General features: G+C 44.1%; 45 non-coding genes across 45 annotated transcripts; all 45 read left to right on the top strand.

The window, feature by feature from the left end:
* The first annotated feature begins 12 nt into the window (after window positions 1–12).
* Window positions 13–131, top strand: LOC133810477 (5S ribosomal RNA). The gene has a single exon (XR_009882160.1). It is a non-coding gene; the product is annotated as a 5S ribosomal RNA (ribosomal RNA).
* Window positions 132–351: 220 nt separating this feature from the next.
* LOC133810476 (5S ribosomal RNA) lies at window positions 352–470 on the top strand. Its single transcript, XR_009882159.1, has one exon. It is a non-coding gene; the product is annotated as a 5S ribosomal RNA (ribosomal RNA).
* A 219-nt stretch (window positions 471–689) lies between these two features.
* Window positions 690–808, top strand: LOC133810474 (5S ribosomal RNA). Its single transcript, XR_009882157.1, has one exon. It is a non-coding gene; the product is annotated as a 5S ribosomal RNA (ribosomal RNA).
* A 220-nt stretch (window positions 809–1028) lies between these two features.
* Window positions 1029–1147, top strand: LOC133810473 (5S ribosomal RNA). The gene has a single exon (XR_009882156.1). It is a non-coding gene; the product is annotated as a 5S ribosomal RNA (ribosomal RNA).
* A 220-nt stretch (window positions 1148–1367) lies between these two features.
* Window positions 1368–1486, top strand: LOC133810472 (5S ribosomal RNA). The gene has a single exon (XR_009882155.1). It is a non-coding gene; the product is annotated as a 5S ribosomal RNA (ribosomal RNA).
* A 221-nt stretch (window positions 1487–1707) lies between these two features.
* Window positions 1708–1826, top strand: LOC133810471 (5S ribosomal RNA). Its single transcript, XR_009882154.1, has one exon. It is a non-coding gene; the product is annotated as a 5S ribosomal RNA (ribosomal RNA).
* Window positions 1827–2046: 220 nt separating this feature from the next.
* On the top strand, window positions 2047–2165 carry LOC133810470 (5S ribosomal RNA). The gene has a single exon (XR_009882153.1). It is a non-coding gene; the product is annotated as a 5S ribosomal RNA (ribosomal RNA).
* A 220-nt stretch (window positions 2166–2385) lies between these two features.
* LOC133810560 (5S ribosomal RNA) lies at window positions 2386–2504 on the top strand. Its single transcript, XR_009882239.1, has one exon. It is a non-coding gene; the product is annotated as a 5S ribosomal RNA (ribosomal RNA).
* A 220-nt stretch (window positions 2505–2724) lies between these two features.
* LOC133810469 (5S ribosomal RNA) lies at window positions 2725–2843 on the top strand. The gene has a single exon (XR_009882152.1). It is a non-coding gene; the product is annotated as a 5S ribosomal RNA (ribosomal RNA).
* A 220-nt stretch (window positions 2844–3063) lies between these two features.
* LOC133810468 (5S ribosomal RNA) lies at window positions 3064–3182 on the top strand. Its single transcript, XR_009882151.1, has one exon. It is a non-coding gene; the product is annotated as a 5S ribosomal RNA (ribosomal RNA).
* A 220-nt stretch (window positions 3183–3402) lies between these two features.
* LOC133810467 (5S ribosomal RNA) lies at window positions 3403–3521 on the top strand. Its single transcript, XR_009882150.1, has one exon. It is a non-coding gene; the product is annotated as a 5S ribosomal RNA (ribosomal RNA).
* Window positions 3522–3741: 220 nt separating this feature from the next.
* LOC133810559 (5S ribosomal RNA) lies at window positions 3742–3860 on the top strand. Its single transcript, XR_009882238.1, has one exon. It is a non-coding gene; the product is annotated as a 5S ribosomal RNA (ribosomal RNA).
* A 220-nt stretch (window positions 3861–4080) lies between these two features.
* LOC133810466 (5S ribosomal RNA) lies at window positions 4081–4199 on the top strand. Its single transcript, XR_009882149.1, has one exon. It is a non-coding gene; the product is annotated as a 5S ribosomal RNA (ribosomal RNA).
* A 220-nt stretch (window positions 4200–4419) lies between these two features.
* On the top strand, window positions 4420–4538 carry LOC133810464 (5S ribosomal RNA). The gene has a single exon (XR_009882148.1). It is a non-coding gene; the product is annotated as a 5S ribosomal RNA (ribosomal RNA).
* Window positions 4539–4758: 220 nt separating this feature from the next.
* Window positions 4759–4877, top strand: LOC133810462 (5S ribosomal RNA). The gene has a single exon (XR_009882146.1). It is a non-coding gene; the product is annotated as a 5S ribosomal RNA (ribosomal RNA).
* Window positions 4878–5097: 220 nt separating this feature from the next.
* On the top strand, window positions 5098–5216 carry LOC133810461 (5S ribosomal RNA). The gene has a single exon (XR_009882145.1). It is a non-coding gene; the product is annotated as a 5S ribosomal RNA (ribosomal RNA).
* Window positions 5217–5437: 221 nt separating this feature from the next.
* On the top strand, window positions 5438–5556 carry LOC133810460 (5S ribosomal RNA). Its single transcript, XR_009882144.1, has one exon. It is a non-coding gene; the product is annotated as a 5S ribosomal RNA (ribosomal RNA).
* Window positions 5557–5776: 220 nt separating this feature from the next.
* LOC133810531 (5S ribosomal RNA) lies at window positions 5777–5895 on the top strand. The gene has a single exon (XR_009882211.1). It is a non-coding gene; the product is annotated as a 5S ribosomal RNA (ribosomal RNA).
* Window positions 5896–6115: 220 nt separating this feature from the next.
* Window positions 6116–6234, top strand: LOC133810530 (5S ribosomal RNA). The gene has a single exon (XR_009882210.1). It is a non-coding gene; the product is annotated as a 5S ribosomal RNA (ribosomal RNA).
* A 220-nt stretch (window positions 6235–6454) lies between these two features.
* On the top strand, window positions 6455–6573 carry LOC133810459 (5S ribosomal RNA). The gene has a single exon (XR_009882143.1). It is a non-coding gene; the product is annotated as a 5S ribosomal RNA (ribosomal RNA).
* Window positions 6574–6793: 220 nt separating this feature from the next.
* LOC133810458 (5S ribosomal RNA) lies at window positions 6794–6912 on the top strand. The gene has a single exon (XR_009882142.1). It is a non-coding gene; the product is annotated as a 5S ribosomal RNA (ribosomal RNA).
* Window positions 6913–7132: 220 nt separating this feature from the next.
* Window positions 7133–7251, top strand: LOC133810457 (5S ribosomal RNA). The gene has a single exon (XR_009882141.1). It is a non-coding gene; the product is annotated as a 5S ribosomal RNA (ribosomal RNA).
* A 220-nt stretch (window positions 7252–7471) lies between these two features.
* LOC133810543 (5S ribosomal RNA) lies at window positions 7472–7590 on the top strand. The gene has a single exon (XR_009882222.1). It is a non-coding gene; the product is annotated as a 5S ribosomal RNA (ribosomal RNA).
* Window positions 7591–7810: 220 nt separating this feature from the next.
* LOC133810456 (5S ribosomal RNA) lies at window positions 7811–7929 on the top strand. Its single transcript, XR_009882140.1, has one exon. It is a non-coding gene; the product is annotated as a 5S ribosomal RNA (ribosomal RNA).
* Window positions 7930–8148: 219 nt separating this feature from the next.
* On the top strand, window positions 8149–8267 carry LOC133810455 (5S ribosomal RNA). Its single transcript, XR_009882139.1, has one exon. It is a non-coding gene; the product is annotated as a 5S ribosomal RNA (ribosomal RNA).
* A 221-nt stretch (window positions 8268–8488) lies between these two features.
* Window positions 8489–8607, top strand: LOC133810454 (5S ribosomal RNA). The gene has a single exon (XR_009882138.1). It is a non-coding gene; the product is annotated as a 5S ribosomal RNA (ribosomal RNA).
* Window positions 8608–8826: 219 nt separating this feature from the next.
* LOC133810453 (5S ribosomal RNA) lies at window positions 8827–8945 on the top strand. Its single transcript, XR_009882137.1, has one exon. It is a non-coding gene; the product is annotated as a 5S ribosomal RNA (ribosomal RNA).
* A 220-nt stretch (window positions 8946–9165) lies between these two features.
* Window positions 9166–9284, top strand: LOC133810535 (5S ribosomal RNA). The gene has a single exon (XR_009882215.1). It is a non-coding gene; the product is annotated as a 5S ribosomal RNA (ribosomal RNA).
* A 220-nt stretch (window positions 9285–9504) lies between these two features.
* LOC133810451 (5S ribosomal RNA) lies at window positions 9505–9623 on the top strand. The gene has a single exon (XR_009882135.1). It is a non-coding gene; the product is annotated as a 5S ribosomal RNA (ribosomal RNA).
* A 220-nt stretch (window positions 9624–9843) lies between these two features.
* LOC133810450 (5S ribosomal RNA) lies at window positions 9844–9962 on the top strand. Its single transcript, XR_009882134.1, has one exon. It is a non-coding gene; the product is annotated as a 5S ribosomal RNA (ribosomal RNA).
* A 220-nt stretch (window positions 9963–10182) lies between these two features.
* LOC133810554 (5S ribosomal RNA) lies at window positions 10183–10301 on the top strand. Its single transcript, XR_009882233.1, has one exon. It is a non-coding gene; the product is annotated as a 5S ribosomal RNA (ribosomal RNA).
* A 220-nt stretch (window positions 10302–10521) lies between these two features.
* LOC133810449 (5S ribosomal RNA) lies at window positions 10522–10640 on the top strand. The gene has a single exon (XR_009882133.1). It is a non-coding gene; the product is annotated as a 5S ribosomal RNA (ribosomal RNA).
* A 220-nt stretch (window positions 10641–10860) lies between these two features.
* LOC133810448 (5S ribosomal RNA) lies at window positions 10861–10979 on the top strand. The gene has a single exon (XR_009882132.1). It is a non-coding gene; the product is annotated as a 5S ribosomal RNA (ribosomal RNA).
* A 221-nt stretch (window positions 10980–11200) lies between these two features.
* Window positions 11201–11319, top strand: LOC133810447 (5S ribosomal RNA). Its single transcript, XR_009882131.1, has one exon. It is a non-coding gene; the product is annotated as a 5S ribosomal RNA (ribosomal RNA).
* A 220-nt stretch (window positions 11320–11539) lies between these two features.
* Window positions 11540–11658, top strand: LOC133810446 (5S ribosomal RNA). Its single transcript, XR_009882130.1, has one exon. It is a non-coding gene; the product is annotated as a 5S ribosomal RNA (ribosomal RNA).
* A 220-nt stretch (window positions 11659–11878) lies between these two features.
* Window positions 11879–11997, top strand: LOC133810445 (5S ribosomal RNA). Its single transcript, XR_009882129.1, has one exon. It is a non-coding gene; the product is annotated as a 5S ribosomal RNA (ribosomal RNA).
* Window positions 11998–12217: 220 nt separating this feature from the next.
* Window positions 12218–12336, top strand: LOC133810444 (5S ribosomal RNA). The gene has a single exon (XR_009882128.1). It is a non-coding gene; the product is annotated as a 5S ribosomal RNA (ribosomal RNA).
* Window positions 12337–12556: 220 nt separating this feature from the next.
* On the top strand, window positions 12557–12675 carry LOC133810443 (5S ribosomal RNA). The gene has a single exon (XR_009882127.1). It is a non-coding gene; the product is annotated as a 5S ribosomal RNA (ribosomal RNA).
* A 220-nt stretch (window positions 12676–12895) lies between these two features.
* On the top strand, window positions 12896–13014 carry LOC133810442 (5S ribosomal RNA). The gene has a single exon (XR_009882126.1). It is a non-coding gene; the product is annotated as a 5S ribosomal RNA (ribosomal RNA).
* Window positions 13015–13234: 220 nt separating this feature from the next.
* LOC133810440 (5S ribosomal RNA) lies at window positions 13235–13353 on the top strand. Its single transcript, XR_009882124.1, has one exon. It is a non-coding gene; the product is annotated as a 5S ribosomal RNA (ribosomal RNA).
* Window positions 13354–13574: 221 nt separating this feature from the next.
* On the top strand, window positions 13575–13693 carry LOC133810438 (5S ribosomal RNA). Its single transcript, XR_009882123.1, has one exon. It is a non-coding gene; the product is annotated as a 5S ribosomal RNA (ribosomal RNA).
* A 219-nt stretch (window positions 13694–13912) lies between these two features.
* On the top strand, window positions 13913–14031 carry LOC133810538 (5S ribosomal RNA). Its single transcript, XR_009882218.1, has one exon. It is a non-coding gene; the product is annotated as a 5S ribosomal RNA (ribosomal RNA).
* Window positions 14032–14252: 221 nt separating this feature from the next.
* On the top strand, window positions 14253–14371 carry LOC133810437 (5S ribosomal RNA). The gene has a single exon (XR_009882122.1). It is a non-coding gene; the product is annotated as a 5S ribosomal RNA (ribosomal RNA).
* Window positions 14372–14591: 220 nt separating this feature from the next.
* On the top strand, window positions 14592–14710 carry LOC133810542 (5S ribosomal RNA). Its single transcript, XR_009882221.1, has one exon. It is a non-coding gene; the product is annotated as a 5S ribosomal RNA (ribosomal RNA).
* Window positions 14711–14930: 220 nt separating this feature from the next.
* Window positions 14931–15049, top strand: LOC133810436 (5S ribosomal RNA). Its single transcript, XR_009882121.1, has one exon. It is a non-coding gene; the product is annotated as a 5S ribosomal RNA (ribosomal RNA).
* The last annotated feature ends 59 nt before the right edge of the window (window positions 15050–15108 follow it).

Below are 15108 nucleotides of genomic sequence, written 5' to 3'. Positions count from 1 at the left end.
ACCAAACATTCCGGGTGCGATCATACCAGCACTAATGCACCGGATCCCATCAGAACTCCGCAGTTAAGCGTGCTTGGGCGAGAGTAGTACTAGGATGGGTGACCTCCTGGGAAGTCCTCGTGTTGCACCCCTGAAAACATCATTTTTTTTTTCCCTTTAAAAATCCACCTACGGCTCAAAAGTTTGTATTTTTTGTTTTAAATCTTTAAAAACTCATTTATTTCGTTTTCCTTGAGGGGTTAATACCGTGGTCACTAACAAGCAGCGAATAAGAAGTTCCTAGTCAATCCGGGGGAGAAAAGGGAGGACACACGCGCTCGCTATAAATGAATATTGCGGACCAAACATTCCGGGTGCGATCATACCAGCACTAATGCACCGGATCCCATCAGAACTCCGCAGTTAAGCGTGCTTGGGCGAGAGTAGTACTAGGATGGGTGACCTCCTGGGAAGTCCTCGTGTTGCACCCCTGAACACATCATTTTTTTTTCCCTTTAAAAATCCACCTACGGCTCAAAAGTTTGTATTTTTTGTTTTAAATCTTTAAAAACTCATTTATTTCGTTTTCCTTGAGGGGTTAATACCGTGGTCACTAACAAGCAGCGAATAAGAAGTTCCTAGTCAATCCGGGGGAGAAAAGGGAGGACACACGCGCTCGCTATAAATGAATATTGCGGACCAAACATTCCGGGTGCGATCATACCAGCACTAATGCACCGGATCCCATCAGAACTCCGCAGTTAAGCGTGCTTGGGCGAGAGTAGTACTAGGATGGGTGACCTCCTGGGAAGTCCTCGTGTTGCACCCCTGAAAACATCATTTTTTTTTTCCCTTTAAAAATCCACCTACGGCTCAAAAGTTTGTATTTTTTCTTTTATATCTTTAAAAACTCATTTATTTCGTTTTCCTTGAGGGGTTAATACCGTGGTCACTAACAAGCAGCGAATAAGAAGTTCCTAGTCAATCCGGGGGAGAAAAGGGAGGACACACGCGCCCGCTATAAATGAATATTGCGGACCAAACATTCCGGGTGCGATCATACCAGCACTAATGCACCGGATCCCATCAGAACTCCGCAGTTAAGCGTGCTTGGGCGAGAGTAGTACTAGGATGGGTGACCTCCTGGGAAGTCCTCGTGTTGCACCCCTGAAAACATCATTTTTTTTTTCCTTTTAAAAATCCACCTACGGCTCAAAAGTTTGTATTTTTTGTTTTAAATCTTTAAAAACTCATTTATTTCGTTTTCCTTGAGGGGTTAATACCGTGGTCACTAACAAGCAGCGAATAAGAAGTTCCTAGTCAATCCGTGGGAGAAAAGGGAGGACACACGCGCTCGCTATAAATGAATATTGAGGAACAAACATTCCGGGTGCGATCATACCAGCACTAATGCACCGGATCCCATCAGAACTCCGCAGTTAAGCGTGCTTGGGCGAGAGTAGTACTAGGATGGGTGACCTCCTGGGAAGTCCTCGTGTTGCACCCCTGAAGACATCATTTTTTTTTTTCCCTTTAAAAATCCACCTACGGCTCAAAAGTTTGTATTTTTTGTTTTAAATCTTTAAAAACTCATTTATTTCGTTTTCCTTGAGGGGTTAATACCGTGGTCACTAACAAGCAGCGAATAAGAAGTTCCTAGTCAATCCGGGGGAGAAAAGGGAGGACACACGCGCTCGCTATAAATGAATATTGCGGACCAAACATTCCGGGTGCGATCATACCAGCACTAATGCACCGGATCCCATCAGAACTCCGCAGTTAAGCGTGCTTGGGCGAGAGTAGTACTAGGATGGGTGACCTCCTGGGAAGTCCTCGTGTTGCACCCCTGAAAACATCATTTTTTTTTTCCCTTTAAAAATCCACCTACGGCTCAAAAGTTTGTATTTTTTGTTTTAAATCTTTAAAAACTCATTTATTTCGTTTTCCTTGAGGGGTTAATACCGTGGTCACTAACAAGCAGCGAATAAGAAGTTCCTAGTCAATCCGGGGGAGAAAAGGGAGGACACACGCGCTCGCTATAAATGAATATTGCGGAACAAACATTCCGGGTGCGATCATACCAGCACTAATGCACCGGATCCCATCAGAACTCCGCAGTTAAGCGTGCTTGGGCGAGAGTAGTACTAGGATGGGTGACCTCCTGGGAAGTCCTCGTGTTGCACCCCTGAAAACATCATTTTTTTTTTCCCTTTAAAAATCCACCTACGGCTCAAAAGTTTGTATTTTTTGTTTTAAATCTTTAAAAACTCATTTATTTCGTTTTCCTTGAGGGGTTAATACCGTGGTCACTAACAAGCAGCGAATAAGAAGTTCCTAGTCAATCCGGGGGAGAAAAGGGAGGACACACGCGCTCGCTATAAATGAATATTGCGGAACAAACATTCCGGGTGCGATCATACCAGCACTAATGCACCGGATCCAATCAGAACTCCGCCGTTAAGCGTGCTTGGGCGAGAGTAGTACTAGGATGGGTGACCTCCTGGGAAGTCCTCGTGTTGCACCCCTGAAAACATCATTTTTTTTTTCCCTTTAAAAATCCACCTACGGCTCAAAAGTTTGTATTTTTTGTTTTAAATCTTTAAAAACTCATTTATTTCGTTTTCCTTGAGGGGTTAATACCGTGGTCACTAACAAGCAGCGAATAAGAAGTTCCTAGTCAATCCGGGGGAGAAAAGGGAGGACACACGCGCTCGCTATAAATGAATATTGCGGACCAAACATTCCGGGTGCGATCATACCAGCACTAATGCACCGGATCCCATCAGAACTCCGCAGTTAAGCGTGCTTGGGCGAGAGTAGTACTAGGATGGGTGACCTCCTGGGAAGTCCTCGTGTTGCACCCCTGAAAACATCATTTTTTTTTTCCCTTTAAAAATCCACCTACGGCTCAAAAGTTTGTATTTTTTGTTTTAAATCTTTAAAAACTCATTTATTTCGTTTTCCTTGAGGGGTTAATACCGTGGTCACTAACAAGCAGCGAATAAGAAGTTCCTAGTCAATCCGGGGGAGAAAAGGGAGGACACACGCGCTCGCTATAAATGAATATTGCGGAACAAACATTCCGGGTGCGATCATACCAGCACTAATGCACCGGATCCCATCAGAACTCCGCAGTTAAGCGTGCTTGGGCGAGAGTAGTACTAGGATGGGTGACCTCCTGGGAAGTCCTCGTGTTGCACCCCTGAAAACATCATTTTTTTTTTCCCTTTAAAAATCCACCTACGGCTCAAAAGTTTGTATTTTTTGTTTTAAATCTTTAAAAACTCATTTATTTCGTTTTCCTTGAGGGGTTAATACCGTGGTCACTAACAAGCAGCGAATAAGAAGTTCCTAGTCAATCCGGGGGAGAAAAGGGAGGACACACGCGCTCGCTATAAATGAATATTGCGGAACAAACATTCCGGGTGCGATCATACCAGCACTAATGCACCGGATCCCATCAGAACTCCGCAGTTAAGCGTGCTTGGGCGAGAGTAGTACTAGGATGGGTGACCTCCTGGGAAGTCCTCGTGTTGCACCCCTGAAAACATCATTTTTTTTTTCCCTTTAAAAATCCACCTACGGCTCAAAAGTTTGTATTTTTTGTTTTAAATCTTTAAAAACTCATTTATTTCGTTTTCCTTGAGGGGTTAATACCGTGGTCACTAACAAGCAGCGAATAAGAAGTTCCTAGTCAATCCGGGGGAGAAAAGGGAGGACACACGCGCTCGCTATAAATGAATATTGCGGAACAAACATTCCGGGTGCGATCATACCAGCACTAATGCACCGGATCCAATCAGAACTCCGCCGTTAAGCGTGCTTGGGCGAGAGTAGTACTAGGATGGGTGACCTCCTGGGAAGTCCTCGTGTTGCACCCCTGAAAACATCATTTTTTTTTTCCCTTTAAAAATCCACCTACGGCTCAAAAGTTTGTATTTTTTGTTTTAAATCTTTAAAAACTCATTTATTTCGTTTTCCTTGAGGGGTTAATACCGTGGTCACTAACAAGCAGCGAATAAGAAGTTCCTAGTCAATCCGGGGGAGAAAAGGGAGGACACACGCGCTCGCTATAAATGAATATTGCGGACCAAACATTCCGGGTGCGATCATACCAGCACTAATGCACCGGATCCCATCAGAACTCCGCAGTTAAGCGTGCTTGGGCGAGAGTAGTACTAGGATGGGTGACCTCCTGGGAAGTCCTCGTGTTGCACCCCTGAAAACATCATTTTTTTTTTCCCTTTAAAAATCCACCTACGGCTCAAAAGTTTGTATTTTTTGTTTTAAATCTTTAAAAACTCATTTATTTCGTTTTCCTTGAGGGGTTAATACCGTGGTCACTAACAAGCAGCGAATAAGAAGTTCCTAGTCAATCCGGGGGAGAAAAGGGAGGACACACGCGCTCGCTATAAATGAATATTGCGGAACAAACATTCCGGGTGCGATCATACCAGCACTAATGCACCGGATCCCATCAGAACTCCGCAGTTAAGCGTGCTTGGGCGAGAGTAGTACTAGGATGGGTGACCTCCTGGGAAGTCCTCGTGTTGCACCCCTGAAAACATCATTTTTTTTTTCCCTTTAAAAATCCACCTACGGCTCAAAAGTTTGTATTTTTTGTTTTAAATCTTTAAAAACTCATTTATTTCGTTTTCCTTGAGGGGTTAATACCGTGGTCACTAACAAGCAGCGAATAAGAAGTTCCTAGTCAATCCGGGGGAGAAAAGGGAGGACACACGCGCTCGCTATAAATGAATATTGCGGAACAAACATTCCGGGTGCGATCATACCAGCACTAATGCACCGGATCCCATCAGAACTCCGCAGTTAAGCGTGCTTGGGCGAGAGTAGTACTAGGATGGGTGACCTCCTGGGAAGTCCTCGTGTTGCACCCCTGAAAACATCATTTTTTTTTTCCCTTTAAAAATCCACCTACGGCTCAAAAGTTTGTATTTTTTGTTTTAAATCTTTAAAAACTCATTTATTTCGTTTTCCTTGAGGGGTTAATACCGTGGTCACTAACAAGCAGCGAATAAGAAGTTCCTAGTCAATCCGGGGGAGAAAAGGGAGGACACACGCGCTCGCTATAAATGAATATTGCGGAACAAACATTCCGGGTGCGATCATACCAGCACTAATGCACCGGATCCCATCAGAACTCCGCAGTTAAGCGTGCTTGGGCGAGAGTAGTACTAGGATGGGTGACCTCCTGGGAAGTCCTCGTGTTGCACCCCTGAAGACATCATTTTTTTTTTTCCCTTTAAAAATCCACCTACGGCTCAAAAGTTTGTATTTTTTGTTTTAAATCTTTAAAAACTCATTTATTTCGTTTTCCTTGAGGGGTTAATACCGTGGTCACTAACAAGCAGCGAATAAGAAGTTCCTAGTCAATCCGGGGGAGAAAAGGGAGGACACACGCGCTCGCTATAAATGAATATTGCGGACCAAACATTCCGGGTGCGATCATACCAGCACTAATGCACCGGATCCCATCAGAACTCCGCAGTTAAGCGTGCTTGGGCGAGAGTAGTACTAGGATGGGTGACCTCCTGGGAAGTCCTCGTGTTGCACCCCTGAAAACATCATTTTTTTTTTCCCTTTAAAAATCCACCTACGGCTCAAAAGTTTGTATTTTTTGTTTTAAATCTTTAAAAACTCATTTATTTCGTTTTCCTTGAGGGGTTAATACCGTGGTCACTAACAAGCAGCGAATAAGAAGTTCCTAGTCAATCCGGGGGAGAAAAGGGAGGACACACGCGCTCGCTATAAATGAATATTGCGGAACAAACATTCCGGGTGCGATCATACCAGCACTAATGCACTGGATCCCATCAGAACTCCGCAGTTAAGCGTGCTTGGGCGAGAGTAGTACTAGGATGGGTGACCTCCTGGGAAGTCCTCGTGTTGCACCCCTGAAAACATCATTTTTTTTTTCCCTTTAAAAATCCACCTACGGCTCAAAAGTTTGTATTTTTTGTTTTAAATCTTTAAAAACTCATTTATTTCGTTTTCCTTGAGGGGTTAATACCGTGGTCACTAACAAGCAGCGAATAAGAAGTTCCTAGTCAATCCGGGGGAGAAAAGGGAGGACACACGCGCTCGCTATAAATGAATATTGCGGAACAAACATTCTGGGTGCGATCATACCAGCACTAATGCACCGGATCCCATCAGAACTCCGCAGTTAAGCGTGCTTGGGCGAGAGTAGTACTAGGATGGGTGACCTCCTGGGAAGTCCTCGTGTTGCATCCCTGAAAACATCATTTTTTTTTTCCCTTTAAAAATCCACCTACGGCTCAAAAGTTTGTATTTTTTGTTTTAAATCTTTAAAAACTCATTTATTTCGTTTTCCTTGAGGGGTTAATACCGTGGTCACTAACAAGCAGCGAATAAGAAGTTCCTAGTCAATCCGGGGGAGAAAAGGGAGGACACACGCGCTCGCTATAAATGAATATTGCGGTACAAACATTCCGGGTGCGATCATACCAGCACTAATGCACCGGATCCCATCAGAACTCCGCAGTTAAGCGTGCTTGGGCGAGAGTAGTACTAGGATGGGTGACCTCCTGGGAAGTCCTCGTGTTGCACCCCTGAAAACATCATTTTTTTTTTCCCTTTAAAAATCCACCTACGGCTCAAAAGTTTGTATTTTCTGTTTTAAATCTTTAAAAACTCATTTATTTCGTTTTCCTTGAGGGGTTAATACCGTGGTCACTAACAAGCAGCGAATAAGAAGTTCCTAGTCAATCCGGGGGAGAAAAGGGAGGACACACGCGCTCGCTATAAATGAATATTGCGGACCAAACATTCCGGGTGCGATCATACCAGCACTAATGCACCGGATCCCATCAGAACTCCGCAGTTAAGCGTGCTTGGGCGAGAGTAGTACTAGGATGGGTGACCTCCTGGGAAGTCCTCGTGTTGCACCCCTGAAAACATCATTTTTTTTTTCCCTTTAAAAATCCACCTACGGCTCAAAAGTTTTTATTTTTTGTTTTAAATCTTTAAAAACTCATTTATTTCGTTTTCCTTGAGGGGTTAATACCGTGGTCACTAACAAGCAGCGAATAAGAAGTTCCTAGTCAATCCGGGGGAGAAAAGGGAGGACACACGCGCTCGCTATAAATGAATATTGCGGACCAAACATTCCGGGTGCGATCATACCAGCACTAATGCACCGGATCCCATCAGAACTCCGCAGTTAAGCGTGCTTGGGCGAGAGTAGTACTAGGATGGGTGACCTCCTGGGAAGTCCTCGTGTTGCACCCCTGAAAACATCATTTTTTTTTTCCCTTTAAAAATCCACCTACGGCTCAAAAGTTTGTATTTTTTGTTTTAAATCTTTAAAAACTCATTTATTTCGTTTTCCTTGAGGGGTTAATACCGTGGTCACTAACAAGCAGCGAATAAGAAGTTCCTAGTCAATCCGGGGGAGAAAAGGGAGGACACACGCGCTCGCTATAAATGAATATTGCGGACCAAACATTCCGGGTGCGATCATACCAGCACTAATGCACCGGATCCCATCAGAACTCCGCAGTTAAGCGTGCTTGGGTGAGAGTAGTACTAGGATGGGTGACCTCCTGGGAAGTCCTCGTGTTGCACCCCTGAAAACATCATTTTTTTTTTCCCTTTAAAAATCCACCTACGGCTCAAAAGTTTGTATTTTTTGTTTTAAATCTTTAAAAACTCATTTATTTCGTTTTCCTTGAGGGGTTAATACCGTGGTCACTAACAAGCAGCGAATAAGAAGTTCCTAGTCAATCCGGGGGAGAAAAGGGAGGACACACGCGCTCGCTATAAATGAATATTGCGGACCAAACATTCCGGGTGCGATCATACCAGCACTAATGCACCGGATCCCATCAGAACTCCGCAGTTAAGCGTGCTTGGGCGAGAGTAGTACTAGGATGGGTGACCTCCTGGGAAGTCCTCGTGTTGCACCCCTGAAGACATCATTTTTTTTTCCCTTTAAAAATCCACCTACGGCTCAAAAGTTTGTATTTTTTGTTTTAAATCTTTAAAAACTCATTTATTTCGTTTTCCTTGAGGGGTTAATACCGTGGTCACTAACAAGCAGCGAATAAGAAGTTCCTAGTCAATCCGGGGGAGAAAAGGGAGGACACACGCGCTCGCTATAAATGAATATTGCGGAACAAACATTCCGGGTGCGATCATACCAGCACTAATGCACCGGATCCCATCAGAACTCCGCAGTTAAGCGTGCTTGGGCGAGAGTAGTACTAGGATGGGTGACCTCCTGGGAAGTCCTCGTGTTGCACCCCTGAAGACATCATTTTTTTTTTTCCCTTTAAAAATCCACCTACGGCTCAAAAGTTTGTATTTTTTGTTTTAAATCTTTAAAAACTCATTTATTTCGTTTTCCTTGAGGGGTTAATACCGTGGTCACTAACAAGCAGCGAATAAGAAGTTCCTAGTCAATCCGGGGGAGAAAAGGGAGGACACACGCGCTCGCTATAAATGAATATTGCGGACCAAACATTCCGGGTGCGATCATACCAGCACTAATGCACCGGATCCCATCAGAACTCCGCAGTTAAGCGTGCTTGGGCGAGAGTAGTACTAGGATGGGTGACCTCCTGGGAAGTCCTCGTGTTGCACCCCTGAAAACATCATTTTTTTTTCCCTTTAAAAATCCACCTACGGCTCAAAAGTTTGTATTTTTTTTTTTAAATCTTTAAAAACTCATTTATTTCGTTTTCCTTGAGGGGTTAATACTGTGGTCACTAACAAGCAGCGAATAAGAAGTTCCTAGTCAATCCGGGGGAGAAAAGGGAGGACACACGCGCTCGCTATAAATGAATATTGCGGACCAAACATTCCGGGTGCGATCATACCAGCACTAATGCACCGGATCCCATCAGAACTCCGCAGTTAAGCGTGCTTGGGCGAGAGTAGTACTAGGATGGGTGACCTCCTGGGAAGTCCTCGTGTTGCACCCCTGAAAACATTATTTATTTTTTCCCTTTAAAAATCCACCTACGGCTCAAAAGTTTGTATTTTTTGTTTTAAATCTTTAAAAACTCATTTATTTCGTTTTCCTTGAGGGGTTAATACCGTGGTCACTAACAAGCAGCGAATAAGAAGTTCCTAGTCAATCCGGGGGAGAAAAGGGAGGACACACGCGCTCGCTATAAATGAATATTGCGGAACAAACATTCCGGGTGCGATCATACCAGCACTAATGCACCGGATCCCATCAGAACTCCGCAGTTAAGCGTGCTTGGGCGAGAGTAGTACTAGGATGGGTGACCTCCTAGGAAGTCCTCGTGTTGCACCCCTGAAGACATCATTTTTTTTTTCCCTTTAAAAATCCACCTACGGCTCAAAAGTTTGTATTTTCTGTTTTAAATCTTTAAAAACTCATTTATTTCGTTTTCCTTGAGGGGTTAATACCGTGGTCACTAACAAGCAGCGAATAAGAAGTTCCTAGTCAATCCGGGGGAGAAAAGGGAGGACACACGCGCTCGCTATAAATGAATATTGCGGACCAAACATTCCGGGTGCGATCATACCAGCACTAATGCACCGGATCCCATCAGAACTCCGCAGTTAAGCGTGCTTGGGCGAGAGTAGTACTAGGATGGGTGACCTCCTGGGAAGTCCTCGTGTTGCACCCCTGAAAACATCATTTTTTTTTTCCCTTTAAAAATCCACCTACGGCTCAAAAGTTTGTATTTTTTGTTTTAAATCTTTAAAAACTCATTTATTTCGTTTTCCTTGAGGGGTTAATACCGTGGTCACTAACAAGCAGCGAATAAGAAGTTCCTAGTCAATCCGGGGGAGAAAAGGGAGGACACACGCGCTCGCTATAAATGAATATTGCGGACCAAACATTCCGGGTGCGATCATACCAGCACTAATGCACCGGATCCCATCAGAACTCCGCAGTTAAGCGTGCTTGGGCGAGAGTAGTACTAGGATGGGTGACCTCCTGGGAAGTCCTCGTGTTGCACCCCTGAAAACATCATTTTTTTTTTCCCTTTAAAAATCCACCTACGGCTCAAAAGTTTGTATTTTTTGTTTTAAATCTTTAAAAACTCATTTATTTCGTTTTCCTTGAGGGGTTAATACCGTGGTCACTAACAAGCAGCGAATAAGAAGTTCCTAGTCAATCCGGGGGAGAAAAGGGAGGACACACGCGCTCGCTATAAATGAATATTGCGGACCAAACATTCCGGGTGCGATCATACCAGCACTAATGCACCGGATCCCATCAGAACTACGCAGTTAAGCGTGCTTGGGCGAGAGTAGTACTAGGATGGGTGACCTCCTGGGAAGTCCTCGTGTTGCACCCCTGAAAACATCATTTTTTTTTTCCCTTTAAAAATCCACCTACGGCTCAAAAGTTTGTATTTTTTGTTTTAAATCTTTAAAAACTCATTTATTTCGTTTTCCTTGAGGGGTTAATACCGTGGTCACTAACAAGCAGCGAATAAGAAGTTCCTAGTCAATCCGGGGGAGAAAAGGGAGGACACACGCGCTCGCTATAAATGAATATTGCGGACCAAACATTCCGGGTGCGATCATACCAGCACTAATGCACCGGATCCCATCAGAACTCCGCAGTTAAGCGTGCTTGGGCGAGAGTAGTACTAGGATGGGTGACCTCCTGGGAAGTCCTCGTGTTGCACCCCTGAAGACATCATTTTTTTTTTCCCTTTAAAAATCCACCTACGGCTCAAAAGTTTGTATTTTTTGTTTTAAATCTTTAAAAACTCATTTATTTCGTTTTCCTTGAGGGGTTAATACCGTGGTCACTAACAAGCAGCGAATAAGAAGTTCCTAGTCAATCCGGGGGAGAAAAGGGAGGACACACGCGCTCGCTATAAATGAATATTGCGGAACAAACATTCCGGGTGCGATCATACCAGCACTAATGCACCGGATCCCATCAGAACTCCGCAGTTAAGCGTGCTTGGGCGAGAGTAGTACTAGGATGGGTGACCTCCTGGGAAGTCCTCGTGTTGCACCCCTGAAGACATCATTTTTTTTTTTCCCTTTAAAAATCCACCTACGGCTCAAAAGTTTGTATTTTTTGTTTTAAATCTTTAAAAACTCATTTATTTCGTTTTCCTTGAGGGGTTAATACCGTGGTCACTAACAAGCAGCGAATAAGAAGTTCCTAGTCAATCCGGGGGAGAAAAGGGAGGACACACGCGCTCGCTATAAATGAATATTGCGGACCAAACATTCCGGGTGCGATCATACCAGCACTAATGCACCGGATCCCATCAGAACTCCGCAGTTAAGCGTGCTTGGGCGAGAGTAGTACTAGGATGGGTGACCTCCTGGGAAGTCCTCGTGTTGCACCCCTGAAAACATCATTTTTTTTTTCCCTTTAAAAATCCACCTACGGCTCAAAAGTTTGTATTTTTTTTTTTAAATCTTTAAAAACTCATTTATTTCGTTTTCCTTGAGGGGTTAATACTGTGGTCACTAACAAGCAGCGAATAAGAAGTTCCTAGTCAATCCGGGGGAGAAAAGGGAGGACACACGCGCTCGCTATAAATGAATATTGCGGACCAAACATTCCGGGTGCGATCATACCAGCACTAATGCACCGGATCCCATCAGAACTCCGCAGTTAAGCGTGCTTGGGCGAGAGTAGTACTAGGATGGGTGACCTCCTGGGAAGTCCTCGTGTTGCACCCCTGAAAACATTATTTATTTTTTCCCTTTAAAAATCCACCTACGGCTCAAAAGTTTGTATTTTTTGTTTTAAATCTTTAAAAACTCATTTATTTCGTTTTCCTTGAGGGGTTAATACCGTGGTCACTAACAAGCAGCGAATAAGAAGTTCCTAGTCAATCCGGGGGAGAAAAGGGAGGACACACGCGCTCGCTATAAATGAATATTGCGGACCAAACATTCCGGGTGCGATCATACCAGCACTAATGCACCGGATCCCATCAGAACTCCGCAGTTAAGCGTGCTTGGGCGAGAGTAGTACTAGGATGGGTGACCTCCTGGGAAGTCCTCGTGTTGCACCCCTGAAAACATCATTTTTTTTTTCCCTTTAAAAATCCACCTACGGCTCAAAAGTTTGTATTTTTTGTTTTAAATCTTTAAAAACTCATTTATTTCGTTTTCCTTGAGGGGTTAATACCGTGGTCACTAACAAGCAGCGAATAAGAAGTTCCTAGTCAATCCGGGGGAGAAAAGGGAGGACACACGCGCTCGCTATAAATGAATATTGCGGAACAAACATTCCGGGTGCGATCATACCAGCACTAATGCACCGGATCCCATCAGAACTCCGCAGTTAAGCGTGCTTGGGCGAGAGTAGTACTAGGATGGGTGACCTCCTGGGAAGTCCTCGTGTTGCACCCCTGAAAACATCATTTTTTTTTTCCCTTTAAAAATCCACCTACGGCTCAAAAGTTTGTATTTTTTGTTTTAAATCTTTAAAAACTCATTTATTTCGTTTTCCTTGAGGGGTTAATACCGTGGTCACTAACAAGCAGCGAATAAGAAGTTCCTAGTCAATCCGGGGGAGAAAAGGGAGGACACACGCGCTCGCTATAAATGAATATTGCGGACCAAACATTCCGGGTGCGATCATACCAGCACTAATGCACCGGATCCCATCAGAACTCCGCAGTTAAGCGTGCTTGGGCGAGAGTAGTACTAGGATGGGTGACCTCCTGGGAAGTCCTCGTGTTGCACCCCTGAAAACATCGTTTTTTTTTTCCCTTTAAAAATCCACCTACGGCTCAAAAGTTTGTATTTTTTGTTTTAAATCTTTAAAAACTCATTTATTTCGTTTTCCTTGAGGGGTTAATACCGTGGTCACTAACAAGCAGCGAATAAGAAGTTCCTAGTCAATCCGGGGGAGAAAAGGGAGGACACACGCGCTCGCTATAAATGAATATTGCGGACCAAACATTCCGGGTGCGATCATACCAGCACTAATGCACCGGATCCCATCAGAACTCCGCAGTTAAGCGTGCTTGGGCGAGAGTAGTACTAGGATGGGTGACCTCCTGGGAAGTCCTCGTGTTGCACCCCTGAAAACATCATTTTTTTTTTCCCTTTAAAAATCCACCTACGGCTCAAAAGTTTGTATTTTTTGTTTTAAATCTTTAAAAACTCATTTATTTCGTTTTCCTTGAGGGGTTAATACCGTGGTCACTAACAAGCAGCGAATAAGAAGTTCCTAGTCAATCCGGGGGAGAAAAGGGAGGACACACGCGCTCGCTATAAATGAATATTGCGGAACAAACATTCCGGGTGCGATCATACCAGCACTAATGCACCGGATCCCATCAGAACTCCGCAGTTAAGCGTGCTTGGGCGAGAGTAGTACTAGGATGGGTGACCTCCTGGGAAGTCCTCGTGTTGCACCCCTGAAGACATCATTTTTTTTTTTCCCTTTAAAAATCCACCTACGGCTCAAAAGTTTGTATTTTTTGTTTTAAATCTTTAAAAACTCATTTATTTCGTTTTCCTTGAGGGGTTAATACCGTGGTCACTAACAAGCAGCGAATAAGAAGTTCCTAGTCAATCCGGGGGAGAAAAGGGAGGACACACGCGCTCGCTATAAATGAATATTGCGGAACAAACATTCCGGGTGCGATCATACCAGCACTAATGCACCGGATCCCATCAGAACTCCGCAGTTAAGCGTGCTTGGGCGAGAGTAGTACTAGGATGGGTGACCTCCTGGGAAGTCCTCGTGTTGCACCCCTGAAAACATCATTTTTTTTTCCCTTTAAAAATCCACCTACGGCTCAAAAGTTTGTATTTTTTGTTTTAAATCTTTAAAAACTCATTTATTTCGTTTTCCTTGAGGGGTTAATACCGTGGTCACTAACAAGCAGCGAATAAGAAGTTCCTAGTCAATCCGGGGGAGAAAAGGGAGGACACACGCGCTCGCTATAAATGAATATTGCGGAACAAACATTCCGGGTGCGATCATACCAGCACTAATGCACCGGATCCCATCAGAACTCCGCAGTTAAGCGTGCTTGGGCGAGAGTAGTACTAGGATGGGTGACTTCCTGGGAAGTCCTCGTGTTGCACCCCTGAAGACATCATTTTTTTTTTTCCCTTTAAAAATCCACCTACGGCTCAAAAGTTTGTATTTTTTGTTTTAAATCTTTAAAAACTCATTTATTTCGTTTTCCTTGAGGGGTTAATACCGTGGTCACTAACAAGCAGCGAATAAGAAGTTCCTAGTCAATCCGGGGGAGAAAAGGGAGGACACACGCGCTCGCTATAAATGAATATTGCGGACCAAACATTCCGGGTGCGATCATACCAGCACTAATGCACCGGATCCCATCAGAACTCCGCAGTTAAGCGTGCTTGGGCGAGAGTAGTACTAGGATGGGTGACCTCCTGGGAAGTCCTCGTGTTGCACCCCTGAAAACATCATTTTTTTTTTCCCTTTAAAAATCCACCTACGGCTCAAAAGTTTGTATTTTTTGTTTTAAATCTTTAAAAACTCATTTATTTCGTTTTCCTTGAGGGGTTAATACTGTGGTCACTAACAAGCAGCGAATAAGAAGTTCCTAGTCAATCCGGGGGAGAAAAGGGAGGACACACGCGCTCGCTATAAATGAATATTGCGGACCAAACATTCCGGGTGCGATCATACCAGCACTAATGCACCGGATCCCATCAGAACTCCGCAGTTAAGCGTGCTTGGGTGAGAGTAGTACTAGGATGGGTGACCTCCTGGGAAGTCCTCGTGTTGCACCCCTGAAAACATCATTTTTTTTTTCCCTTTAAAAATCCACCTACGGCTCAAAAGTTTGTATTTTTTGTTTTAAATCTTTAAAAACTCATTTATTTCGTTTTCCTTGAGGGGTTAATACCGTGGTCACTAACAAGCAGCGAATAAGAAGTTCCTAGTCAATCCGGGGGAGAAAAGGGAGGACACACGCGCTCGCTATAAATGAATATTGCGGAACAAACATTCCGGGTGCGATCATACCAGCACTAATGCACCGGATCCCATCAGAACTCCGCAGTTAAGCGTGCTTGGGCGAGAGTAGTACTAGGATGGGTGACCTCCTGGGAAGTCCTCGTGTTGCACCCCTGAAAACATCATTTTTTTTTTCCCTTTAAAAATCCACCTACGGCTCAAAAGTTTGTATT

This window comes from Humulus lupulus, unplaced genomic scaffold (assembly GCF_963169125.1).
Source record: "Humulus lupulus unplaced genomic scaffold, drHumLupu1.1 SCAFFOLD_106, whole genome shotgun sequence".
NCBI lineage: Eukaryota > Viridiplantae > Streptophyta > Magnoliopsida > Rosales > Cannabaceae > Humulus > Humulus lupulus.
Note: the sequence above shows the minus strand (reverse complement) of the source record. Positions and strands in the feature narration are given on the sequence as shown.